This window comes from Thermobia domestica, chromosome 2, assembly GCF_964235325.1.
Source record: "Thermobia domestica chromosome 2, izTheDome1.hap1.1, whole genome shotgun sequence".
In the NCBI taxonomy this organism is placed as follows: domain Eukaryota; kingdom Metazoa; phylum Arthropoda; class Insecta; order Zygentoma; family Lepismatidae; genus Thermobia; species Thermobia domestica.
The window spans coordinates 109418126-109430911 of NC_137455.1; positions in this window are offsets into that span (position 1 = coordinate 109418126).

The window sequence follows — 12786 nt, forward strand, 5'->3', positions numbered from 1 at the left end:
TTCACTCGCTTTAATTATCGTCTCCGCCCTTAGCCTAAAGGGTATAATCGTGGGACGTTAAACTGAAAGATCCATTCATTGAATTAAGCTCTGGGTTTGTAATTTTAAAAAATGGATATGACTCTGGAGACTCTCTTTTAGTTTTAAACAAGAAGTCAACTGGGGAGCAATCATGAATAATTTTTTGCATCCTTATTTGCAAATCTATTGTGCATCCCTTCTTATGTACATAAGATAAGATTTATTGTGTTTGCCATTGCTATTGCTTACGTTTTAGCGTGAACTTGTGAGGGAAAAAAAAAAAACTTTATAGTTGGTGATATAATCTGCCACCCTGAACACGGGAGGTGGCAAGAGGGGGAAAAGTACTCACAGAAGAATCAGAAGGGATGATTGGTTGGAGTTAGAACGGAAATGAATGAAAATGACTGTACGAAAGGGATTGTGCTCTGTGATCTTGCAGCTCTCAGCTGGATGTGCTGATCAGTTGAGATGGAGATGCTAGTGAACGGATGACGCATCTCCTTCTTTGATGGTTTTCTGGTGATGGCATGGACAGTCGTTTGCTGCATCCTATTCTCTTGCTGTGAATGAGTCATCACCATAGAAAGCAGCCACAGAGCTGTTCATCTTATTAAAACATTTTATTTTTAACCAATTCTTTAGGCAACATGGTCTTATTTTGATATGTGTATAGTTTCTGAATGAGCTAAAGCAAACGAATTAATTGACATTAGCGACTAGAAATATTGTTTGTCACTTCTTTTATCCTTGTTAAATCTGTCCTTTCCTAAATTTTACTTTTTTTTTCTCTCTACTTCTTCAGCTGTTGATTTCCTATGAGGATGGTCCACTTTGTCTCCATTAATTTGTATTCTGGAGCAAGCAAGCAAGAAAGAAAGAGCAAAACCACTTGCCAAACCGGGTCTCGTTCCCACAACATATTCTCTGATCTCATCTCATTCACTTTTTCCCTACAGAGTGGTTTAAGCCCCTGCCCACTTCTTCTTCGCTCAAACCTTCCCTTGATTAAAACTATCCATTCCGATCCCTTCCTTCTCTTTGGGCTTGATTCTCCTCCCAAAATTTTCCTGCTTCTCCGTCACTTGTCTTCGAAAGCGAATACGGACATTTACCAAAAAATAACCTTGAAGTAAAGTCTTACTGTTCTTTGATATTTAGTCGTTTTAACGTTCTTTTTCTAACCTGTAAGTACTGCTTTTATGCAGATCTGCTCTAATATGCATAGTATGTTTCTATTCCTGTTTTCCCGTTCCAGAACGTTGTTTATCCGTTCGTTCGTTCGTATGTCTTCTAATTTATTTTTACTTCCGAAATAACGTAATTACTCAATGTTCTTCACTACATGTTAAGAAGTCTGAAACGGGTTTGGATGTTTTTGCAGAAAAAAACAAACAGTTTACCGTATTCACAGAAGTTTTATTTTCCTCCATTTTGTTTTGACCTCAACTGTTCAAACTTACAAGCAAAGGAAATACACATTTTATACACTTTGGTATAAAATGAAATATTCAACTTTTCCTTATTTCCATGGTGAGTCGTTCATGGAGAATCCAGATTTTTCCACTTCCCTCTCCCTTGTTTTCATTACAAACTGTCTATGATCCAAACTAGGGATGACCAATTCCGGAATCTGGAAAGTAAAATTGAAAAAAAAAAAAAAATCTGAAATTTGCAAAAATTCCACAATTTAGAAAATCCCGGATCTCAGGAAAAATTCGGAAAGTTAAGTTTCCGAAATTTTCCGGAATCCGGATTCCGAAAATTTTTGGTCATCTCTAGTCCAAACATTTATATCAAGTCTGTACGTATATACTTGCTGTAATGCTCATGAATAAAAATAACCTATGGGATGGTAACAAAAGTTTGCTAAGATGAAGGATGTTTTCCAATCAACACGTATACGTACTTTTTACCTAAACTTGTTAATAGCAGATTCTAATATCTAGTAGTACACATTCACAGTTACCTTCCATAATTTTATCTTATTTATTTACAGTATCAATGTAAGTGCTACAATTTTTGACTGTACAGAAATGCAAATATGTTATTATTTAATTCAACACAGTTTCTGTATAACCGAACAGGACCGGGTCCAGGATTTTCTGAGAGGGGTGGACCATTAACTACAAGTACATTTGAATAAACTTCAATTTTTTTTAAATGCCTTGAGGCATCTGTGATGTGTATGAGGAATTGACTTAAACTATTGCTTTTGCAAAAAATCCGCTTTCTTTTAAGCCCGAAACGGAAACATGACATGAAATTTTCGGAAGGTAATGCTATTTTCACTGCCAAACTTTTTACTTTAGATAGTGTATATTCACAACGGAGGGGGGTGCACGTGCTCCGGTGCACCCCGTCTAAATTCGGCCCTGTAACCGAATATCTTATCGTAAAACCAAAACTCATTGTTGCTTATTTTCAAATACACAAAGTAATCAATACACGTTTCATCTTCCTCTGTTAATAATCCTAACTGGCACAGAATTACTAGTCGTTATTGCCTAACCAGGGCTTGTAAATAACATACATTTCGAATATCCTAATAGGTGATTTTTTTCTACTTTCAAACTATGCTATCAGGGCCTTTAGCATTTTTGCGCCCCTAGGCCCAATAATTTTTTCCGCCCCCTAGTCTGGTTAAAGTTACTTTCCTAAAAATCTGTATTAAAAAAATATATCAGGCCTATATGTTAATTGCTTAAACATCACTCCACGATGCAATTTTATCATTGCAAGTTTTTTGAGGAATTTACTTGGTTCTGGGCTTAACAAAATACTATTAATGTATTAACAAAAGATTGGTGAACTTTACCAATAATTATTTGTTCCAATGAACTTCAAAATCAGAATGCTTTATTAGCCTGATTTTTTTTAATCAATTCAAAAAATATGTTAAGTTATGGCTATTTATTTTTATTTCTAGATATTTTTTTTTCTCGGCCGTGCGCCCCCTGGGAGCTTGCGCCCATAGGCCCGGGCCTACCGGGCCTATTGGGAAATCCAGCCCTGTATACTATGCTTAGGTATAAGTATCAGAAGTCTTATAAAACGGCTTTGTCTGACCGTCTGTCCATCTGTCGACAGAGGTATCAGAGGATAAAAACGGTAATAGATAAAAAGAAGCCACTTTCTGATATGGTTTTCAGAACCGCAAGAATAGATTCCATCTCCGATTGTGTTGCTCCATTGCAACCAGAGGTAGTAGCATTCTACTGCTACGAAAAACGGTAATAGGAGGTAACAAACATTATGTGTGTGTATGTGTATATGAATTCAGGATTCCGAGAATATGTTTAATCTCAACTCTTATTCTTCTATTGAAACCGGAAATAGTAAAACATAGTAAGACTTCCGGTTTCAATATTTATTTCTATATAGATATAACAGTAAGGGGTGATGGATTCAGCATTCTTGATATGGATTCAGTGTCCGAAGAATAGGCTTCTTCTCTGACTTTATCCTTCCATTACAACGGGAGATATAATGGCCTAGCTCTAGCACTTCCGGTTTCAGCATTGAATTAGCTTAGTTTGGAAGTATACTACAGTTTCATAACGTGAAACAAAATTCAACTTGTTTCCTTTAATTCTGATTATGTAATTATGCATAATTTAAAGCAGCATTTAAAAAAACGTGGGAGGAGGGGTACGAAAGACCGACACACAAACGAAGTTGCGATAATACACACCTTGATAAATATAAAGCATTTATTTACTCATATTGCGTTAACTCTATTAACTACAGTAAATATATTAAATATTATAGAGGGCGAATATAATCGAACCAATTTCGAAAATGCAGAGGGGGTATACTAGTAATTGCTCCATCTTGCTGGCTACTGCGGGCGCCCATGAACTTGAGTACGCAGTCTTAATTACAACAAATGAGTCAAAAATAGATGGATACATACTTATATACGTACTCAAGTTTGGTTTTCAAAATCAGTAGGGGTGTTGTCGCGGTTCACGTGCGGGAGATCTCTAGGAATATAATATCACTCAACTTTAGCGGAAGACCCGAGTCTCCTTCCGTGGAAAATTTTGAAAATTGTCTCGTCTAAAAATTGCAGTTTTAGATATTTTTTTGAATTTTTTCTCTGTGTGTGTGTGTTCTCCTTTTTTTTTCTTCACAGTGGAAAATGCGTATTCTTGAATTTAAGTATGGCGATGTAATCAGGGAGGTTTAGGGTTCTAAAATTCTAACTTCAGATCGAAGTTCTTGTCACGCCATTCTGAACGCTGACTAGTTGAGAAATAAGAAGTGTGAAAAGCCTTAGCTGAAAATTGCATGGAGAAACGTTCGTTCAATTTGTCAGTTTAAAAATCTTCAGCGCCACAACATTCTGGCATTTTTTATGTTTTCATCCCTGGTAAAGTTCGCCCAAGTTTTCTTTCCTCTGTGCTCCATGAAAATATTATGCCTTACTATCATTTAAGAAATGCGGTGAAATATTACAGTTTTTCTCGTTTCTTCTTTTTTCGTTTTTAATTTTCTTTCTTTCTTGTGGGGGTGCTCGAGCACTGGAGCACCTCCGGAATCTGCGCTACTGGAATTCAGCTGCTATATACAGAGTAGCTGCAATTCAGCTTAAGAATGAGATTACTCTGTGAAAAAAGATTAGAATTCTTTTTCTTTTAAGATGACTTAAAATTATGTAGTAAATAAACCGTGACTATACATTTATGTATGCTATAGGAATATACTTCATCAATTTAGTTTTTTTTTTCTCGAAAGAGAAAGAAACTAACACTAAAACAAAAGAAAGGAAGACAGCTTGTGCTGATGGTAGCTGGCATGGAATCTTAGCTGTAGACAAACTGTGTATTGAGAATTGAATACCGGAAGATAAACACGACAGCTTCGTAAGCATAACACGTAATCTGCCCGTGGGATAAAGATGAGAGCATGACTTTGTCTAATGTTTATCGTGCATCGCAGCAAACAAGGTAATGATAACGACAGGCGAGTTCTCGTGAGTTGGTTGTTTGGCTCTTAAATGCAGAGATGATGGACATTCAAATGAATCAGGCTTTGTTACAATCCAACCACCTAAAGAGTAGCTCTTATTTTTATGGGAACGTTAACGCGCCTTGGATTCTCGACATTTTTTTGTTATTGTTAATACTGTTAATAAGTGTTGTTCTGGCTCGGCGTGGGTGCAACTCTCCATCAAAGTACTTTTTACTTATTTGCTCTCAAAAGGGTTGCCAGATTTCTCTAAATTGTCCTAGTTTCAAATGAAATCGCCCTTTGTCCCATTGCTCTTGAGTAAAAGCCAATAATTTGTATATAGCTTCTATTATGGATAAGCAAATTTATTAAAGCTAGCAGTGAGCTTCTCAGGATAACCTTGGCTCTCTTTCCCTTTTATTGTTTATAAACACCTAACCTCTGTGATGTTATATCCCATATACAGTACGTGTATAAATGTAATCTGGTTTTACACACTTTGAAACTTGTCCAAACCGAAATTACGCTTACGTTACATATTTTGTTTTTCAGTCTCTCATCTGCAGCTACTGCATAAATTGGAGTACTTTTTGTTGCTCACTGAACTAGGGTTGCCAACTCTGGAAAATTAAAAAAAAAAACGGCACCCACTCAAAATTCCCTATGGTACAGGTCTAAGTGTGAAGTATCTCTGCTCGGACCCATCCATGACAAGGAAATGTATTATCGTGAACAAAAGTGCATTAACACCTGTATTCTGCATATCCTTAGTACATTCTCTAATAAGCTTAATAGATACATTGTGCTATAAATGAGAAACTGAAATAAGCATTGATCAGTTTATTGTATTTACCAGTAACTGCCACTTCTTTACAACCATCGAAACGGTGAACAAAAGTATTAATCTTTACGTTACAATTTCATGGAAAATGAAATTTATTCTTTAAATTTATACTTCAACTGCAGGAAATTGCCTTAAGAAGTCCTTTTTCACTCTCAATAAATACCTTACAAGTAAACTTCAAATTTTCTCTGATACAGTCCCTGTCATCTGTTTAAAATTATCTAAATATATGTACATAAGATGAACATAATCGTTGATAGATGGTGAAAGGTAACAGTTTTGGATTTACATAATGAAAGTTACTTTTTAAATCTATACTTCGAACTAGATGAAATTGCTTCGAACTAGATACAAATTTGGAAAAACCGATCATAAAGGGGCTGGTAAGAAGTTTGTACCAGTCACCGGCTTTGATCAAAATAACAGCGCTATTTCCGGCAAGGCCGATGAAAAACTGGCCAGTTGGCAACCCTACATTGAACTATAGGGAAAAGTAACATTATCCATTAAAGAATATCACTATTTTTTACTGATAAAAATAAACCGTTCACATATGTTGCTACTGCATAATTGTTTGGGCACTTACCATACATCAGTCCTGGAATCGTATCTCAGTTCAGATGTCAACTATTCATAAAACAGTCGGGTGGAGTTTCGAGTTCTGAGGAGAATGTACAATACCTAAGTCAGCACTGGTACTTCCATACTAGGTAATATTAAATAACATTACCTCTGGGCTACATTCAGATTCGAAGTGACACCATGAAGTGTCGTACGAATCCCAAATCAATGTGAATCACCTTTAGTGGATAGCAAGTTCCTATAAATTATGTAGTTTCAGCGAAGTACGAGATGTCTTCTTCTGCGTTTCACTTACTGCACCTACAGATATTCAATTGTATTTAAATCTAGGGACTTTGCACGCCAGACTAATTGCGACAAGATTTATGAATGTTCTACCTTTGCTTGTTTAAATGCTTAAATGCTGTGAGTGCTGTAAAGAGAGCAGTTACCAAGGAGTGTCCACTGCATATTCTTCATGAATATGTTGGAGAAATAACAATGCATGATGATTCAGAATGTCCAAAATATTAAACATGTTGGCTTATATATTGAATGATTGGGCCCAAATTTGGCACGAAAAGAAAACAAGACATTTACATACTACCACAGAACTTTCTCTACGTTAAAACATACCCTTCACACATTGGACGTGAAATGCTTCATTGTTCATTTAGCACACTAGATGCCCTGAATCATTGGAATAGAGACAAAATTGCGACTAGTCGGTCCACGTTACACGTTTTCAGTCCACTCTAGTTTTATGTGTATATTCTTCAGCCCATTGAAGACGTGCAGTTAATGCGTAACAGTGGGAAGTGGCGTATTTCATGGCATATACTCAACTGAAGTTCCCTTCACAATATTCTTTCGGAGATATGTTGGAATGGATCGCCAGTCTTTCCGAGGTAGAATCTTTTTACAGTCACAGTTCTGACACCATTTTGAGTTCGCGCGCATGTTAGACTGTTCCTGGAGACACTCTGGACAGTCCAGTTTGATAAAACAAGATGGACACTTCATTTGCTGTATGCCAATGGGAACGCCCGTAACAATGATCTGTTCTTGGCATTTTGTCACAGCTTTGCTTCGGCCCACTTTGACGAATTATTTTCATACAACCAACCAGGGTACGAATTACCGGGGGGGATGAGGGGGATTTTCCCCCTCAATCACATTTTGTTCCCCCCCAAAGAAGTCAGCTGAAGTATCCCCACCGGGGATGCTCGCTTTCCCCCTCAAACTATGCTTAGTATAACTCCAAATTTCACTGATTTTTGTTGTTTCTTGTAAATTTAATCTTCTAGCTGTATTTCGAAATGATCGATGTAAACTGTTCAGTTTTGGTCATTTCTACTTACCACCTAATTACCCACTATTTTTAACGTTGTTTAGTAGAACTATATTATTATGACTATGGTTGTTACTTGCAACTGTACCTTCGTACCCTTCAGTTCGTCATCGTTTGTGAATTTGAATGTACTAATTGCGTATAACAAAGCCATATATATAAATGTTCTTAGCGGTTGGCCAAGAAGAAGTAAACAAATAGCTTCTTCTACCATACTTGGCGAAGTTCGGATATGTCATATTCATCCTCTATATTTGTATCGATTATCATCTTATTTTAATTTTTGTTATAACATGTTATTTCATTTTCCAGTGTACTCTTTGTTAGCACATGGTCTTCATTCCCTAGTAGGTTGTGAGTATGCATCTCAGAAGTTGCATTTAATTTGGGATAATTAGCATAGTAATCACTGCTTTTACAGTTTACGGAAATGAACTTTTGAAACTGTACTCAAAATCTGAGATATAGGTATTCTCTCGTAAGCATATGTTAACGTACACGCTGGGGGATACGCTCCTAGTGAGCAGACATGTTAATGAAGGTGATTTTTTAGGTGAATAAGCGAATAATTCAAGATTTGTTTCAGCATTTGTTAATACGACTGGTTCTCCGTGTCATTGTCCGTGTCTGTATAAGCATTTCAACTGGAGCGGGTTTTTTAAAACCCTTTCAGACCTGGTGGTTACATTTGTGTTCATTAAGTTTTAAGCTTAATATAATTACTCTGGAGGATTCTAAATGGCTGGGTTTTTATGTCAGAATTCTTTGAACTTTTCTAAATCACTTTCCACTATTTCTGTGGTGTTTTAATCTGTTGTCAGGAAGCAATGCACATTTTTTGTAGACTACTTGCAGGAGCTATGACAATGGACAAAGCTCACCCACGTAGGCTGTTTTATTCTTGGCGAAACAAGCTATTTGCAATAAATTCTCCTTTTGTTTTAGTGATGTATTTTGAGTTTCTAAACTATATAGATCACAATGATGTGTTCGATTAATCCCATTTTTATTTTACATACGTATTTCAACCCTAATGCACGCAAAATGTTTCGTCCATAATTCTCTAAATATGACATCCGCAAACGAATTGACGGTTGTATTTCATTTGTTAAGTCATAAAGAATAATAATTCAAAATAACAATAACACCGGAGAGTAAACAAAAAATCAGGTCTGAAAGGGTTAAGGTTAACCCTTCATTTTTCCATCTTTTCGCTGTACAGTTTGCTGTCCACGCAATTAATGTTGTCTGAAAAACTTCAGTGTAATGTTTTACTTTATTTGAATAACGTAGCCCATAGCGAATCAACTCATCTTCAACCTAACAGTAAAGTAATTTTTAAGTGTTGGCTTTCCGTGCCCATCACGGAATCGATATTTGGAGAAAAAAAAAAAAGTCGTGATGAGCACAGCTTTAACGGGAAGTAGAAGCACAAGCTCGAAATTTGAATTGAGATATTTTAAATATTTGTCCTTCGATTTGACCTTGATGTGAGAAATCGGGACCAGCAACAACCCATTTCTTATTTGATAGGCTAATATCTAGATTTTCTTAAAAAAAAAAAAGTCCGGTTTAACTGATAATTTTAGTGGTTTTCACAAGACTGAAGTAGGTTTCTTTTCGCAACCTGTATGTATTAATGCAAAGTGGAAGCTTTCAATATGAGTGGAAAAATTACTCATATTGAGTGGAGTGCACAACTACTGGTATATTATGGTTCACTGCATTTCACCTCTACTTTACGTCACATATCACCTGAAAGCAACCATTTGAACAGTGCATGGGATGAAACAGTTCTTTTGGGCTAAGTGCATATCTTGTAAGGTCCGTATACGCTTCTTGTTCTCGGTTAACCACAAAAGATATATCGTCACTTACTCTGTATACGATCTATTCATACCATTAGCATACTAAAATGTTTAGAAATCATTCACCGTCTTCTTTTCTTTTCTAGTATAGCTATTACTTCTCCTTTAGAGGCAGGATGCATGACATGAGTGCATGAGCGATGTGTACATCCTTGATATATGAGTAACAATTGCACTTTTTTTTCATCATATCTCTAAAAAAGAATGCGAATGAAATCACGAATTGGAGAATTTATCTCTTTAGTTTACGAGCATCGTTTGTTGTTGGACGAGTTTATTATTATCAGGAGCAATATTTTTGTTGGTTTCGACGTCCGCAAAACCTGTCGCTGGAAGACAAGTCCTTTTTTCTTCTTTTGTAATTTGTGTAAGTCTACTTGCAAATAGTAAATACGTACATCTATCCATGTTGTGAAGCGACAACGTCGTAAAGTTTGCAAGAGTTAGTGATGGACTGAAAAGAGGACAACAGAAGACAACCAGAAGAGAAACAATTTAATTTCAGGGCTTAAAAGAAGGGAAGGAAGTGATCGATAAAGACAGGCAGACAGACGCACACACACACAGAGAGACAAGAAATCTAGAAATAGTTTGTTTTTTTCCGTCCTTTGAGACAATACCGCTTTCTTTCTTCTATCCTTTAAGTATGTTAATTTTTTTTTTTTGGTAAATTAATCCGGTCTTGATGACTCAGATTTCTTAGCTATTTTTTTTTTTTGTTTTCCAACTTATTTTGTAAAATTTTATTTGAAATTTATTTAAACTCATTTGAGGTTTTTTTTTTTTTTTTTTTTTTTTTTTAAATAACGTGCTCATTCATACAAATCTTGTACTAAATTCAACAAGTACATTTCGCAACTTTTAAATAATCTTTTAAAAGTATCATACATGACTTTTCAATAGTCCAATATGCAAATGATTTTGAAAACTATTGGTTTGGCGCGATTGAAATGGAAGTATTTTACGTCTGGTGGGAAACCGCCTTCTGTAACGCAAACAGTAGATGGGACTAACCTAGGGTGACCAACCGTCCCGTAAAAACGGGATTGTCCCGTTTTTCATTACCATTACCGGTGTCCCAAAAATTCTGCCGGGACGCCAAAATGTCCCGTATTTTCGTACATTGGGTACAAAAAACCTTTCGAATCGCTAAAATTTCCTAATTTATATTATTATTTTTAAGCTATATGATTATATTGGAATATGTCTAATTACTGAGCAACGTCATTACGATATTTGCGATATTGGATGTGGTGGCTGCACTGCTTTCCCTCCTAGGCCTCCCCACTCCGCAGACGACATTGCAAGGGGCTGAAAGCTTTATGAAGAACAAATCGTCGCATGAGAACCAGAAGAACGGAACTCCAAAAATGTAAATTTGCCCTTTTTTTGTGAGAGATACAAAGAGAGAGAGAGAGAGAGAGAGAGAGCGAAGAGGATAAAAATATATATTTAGGAGAGCAACCTACACAGAAATAAAAGCTGTCCCGTTTTTTCTAGTTGACGATTTGGTTACCCTAGACCAGGCCTGTCCATGAATTGGCTCCCGGAGCCAAAGCGTGAGCGAGCACGAGCGAAGATAAGAACAGGTAAGCACAGGTGCTGCTAGCTTCGCTTCTTCCACTGCATCCGATAAGTGTTGCCAACCACACATGATGGCAAAAAACCTATGGCCAAGCCTGGCCAGAAATTCGCACGATGATAAGCATTGAGCAGACGCAAGCGTGAAATGTGCAGGTGTGCTCTCCCCCTCCCCATTTCGAAAGCAGTGACGCGAAAACACTGCAGGAAATAAAATTGGTACGTTTTTTGGTCGAGGAAGACGCATGATAGAGGTTACAGTTAGCGTTGAAGTAACTAACAAATGAACAAGAAAGAAAGAAAGAAAGACACTAATATTAAACATGTCATCTTACAGACGTAAAAACGACTGCAAAAATCGGAAACGAATTGTTTCAGACCTTTTTAGCTTGCTTACACAATTCGTGACGTTGTATTACATTAGCATTCGGTCTGTAACTTGTCACTCGCTTCACGTTTGCTAAGTTGTAAACGCCTTTCGTTGCTAGATTGAGAGGAGAACGACGGAAGGTTGAAAATAATAATAATAATAATAATAATAATAATAATAATAATAATAATAATAATAATAATAATAATAATAATAATAATAATAATAATAATAATAATAATAATAATGCGTATTATTATTATTATTATTATTATTATTATTATTATTATTATTATTATTATTATTATTATTATTATTATTATTATTATTATTATTATTATTATTATTATTCGGACCAAAGAGGGATGAAAATGGGGATTGGAGGAAATTCATAACTAGGAATTGCATAGTTTATACCGCTCACCTAACATTATTAGGGTTATTAAGTGTAGAAGGCTCAGGTGGGCAGGCCATGTAGCCAGAATGGAAGAAATTAGAAACGCTGTCATAATTTTAACTGAAAACCCAATTGGAAGAAGACCACTAGGAAGACCTAGGGGTAAATGGGAAGACAATATTAAGATGGATCTTGCAGAAATAAGAGTACAGAGTAGAAACTGGATCCAGTTGGCTAAGGACATAAGTTAGTGGAAATATTTTGTAAACGCGGCATTGAACTTTCGGGTTCCATAGACCATAGAGTTAGTTAGTTATTATTATCTAAAAGAAATGTTCAAATGTTGTTAAGAGACAATTACACAGAAGAACTGAGTTCCGACCAAACACTAATTTGCCGGAAGGAAATTCCAGTGCAGTCCAGCCTACTTTAAGCGTTATCCGTGCAACCCACGTTTCATGTTCAAGACATTGGGAATAATTCTTCGTATCATTCAGTTGGAACGTTTCCTTCCGAATTTACGCTATTACAGTAGGCCTACGCTATTACAGTAGGCCTACAACATTGTGACTTTCAAAATCAGTCAGTAACTATCGAAGAAAGACAAGCGTGTAGCTTCAGTCGTTGAAATGATTTAACATTCTTTTTCACTTTTAACAAGCCACCGGCAAGCAACCAGCCAGGGACAATACATTTTTCCTTATTAAAAAGACACTCCTTGTTAAAAAAAAAAAAAAAAAAACTAATTGCAGTCACTAACGGTCACTCTTAAAAATGGAAAATCTCTTTGGCTCTCTTAATATTTTGTTTGATTCTTTGCGATCAAAGTAACTTTAA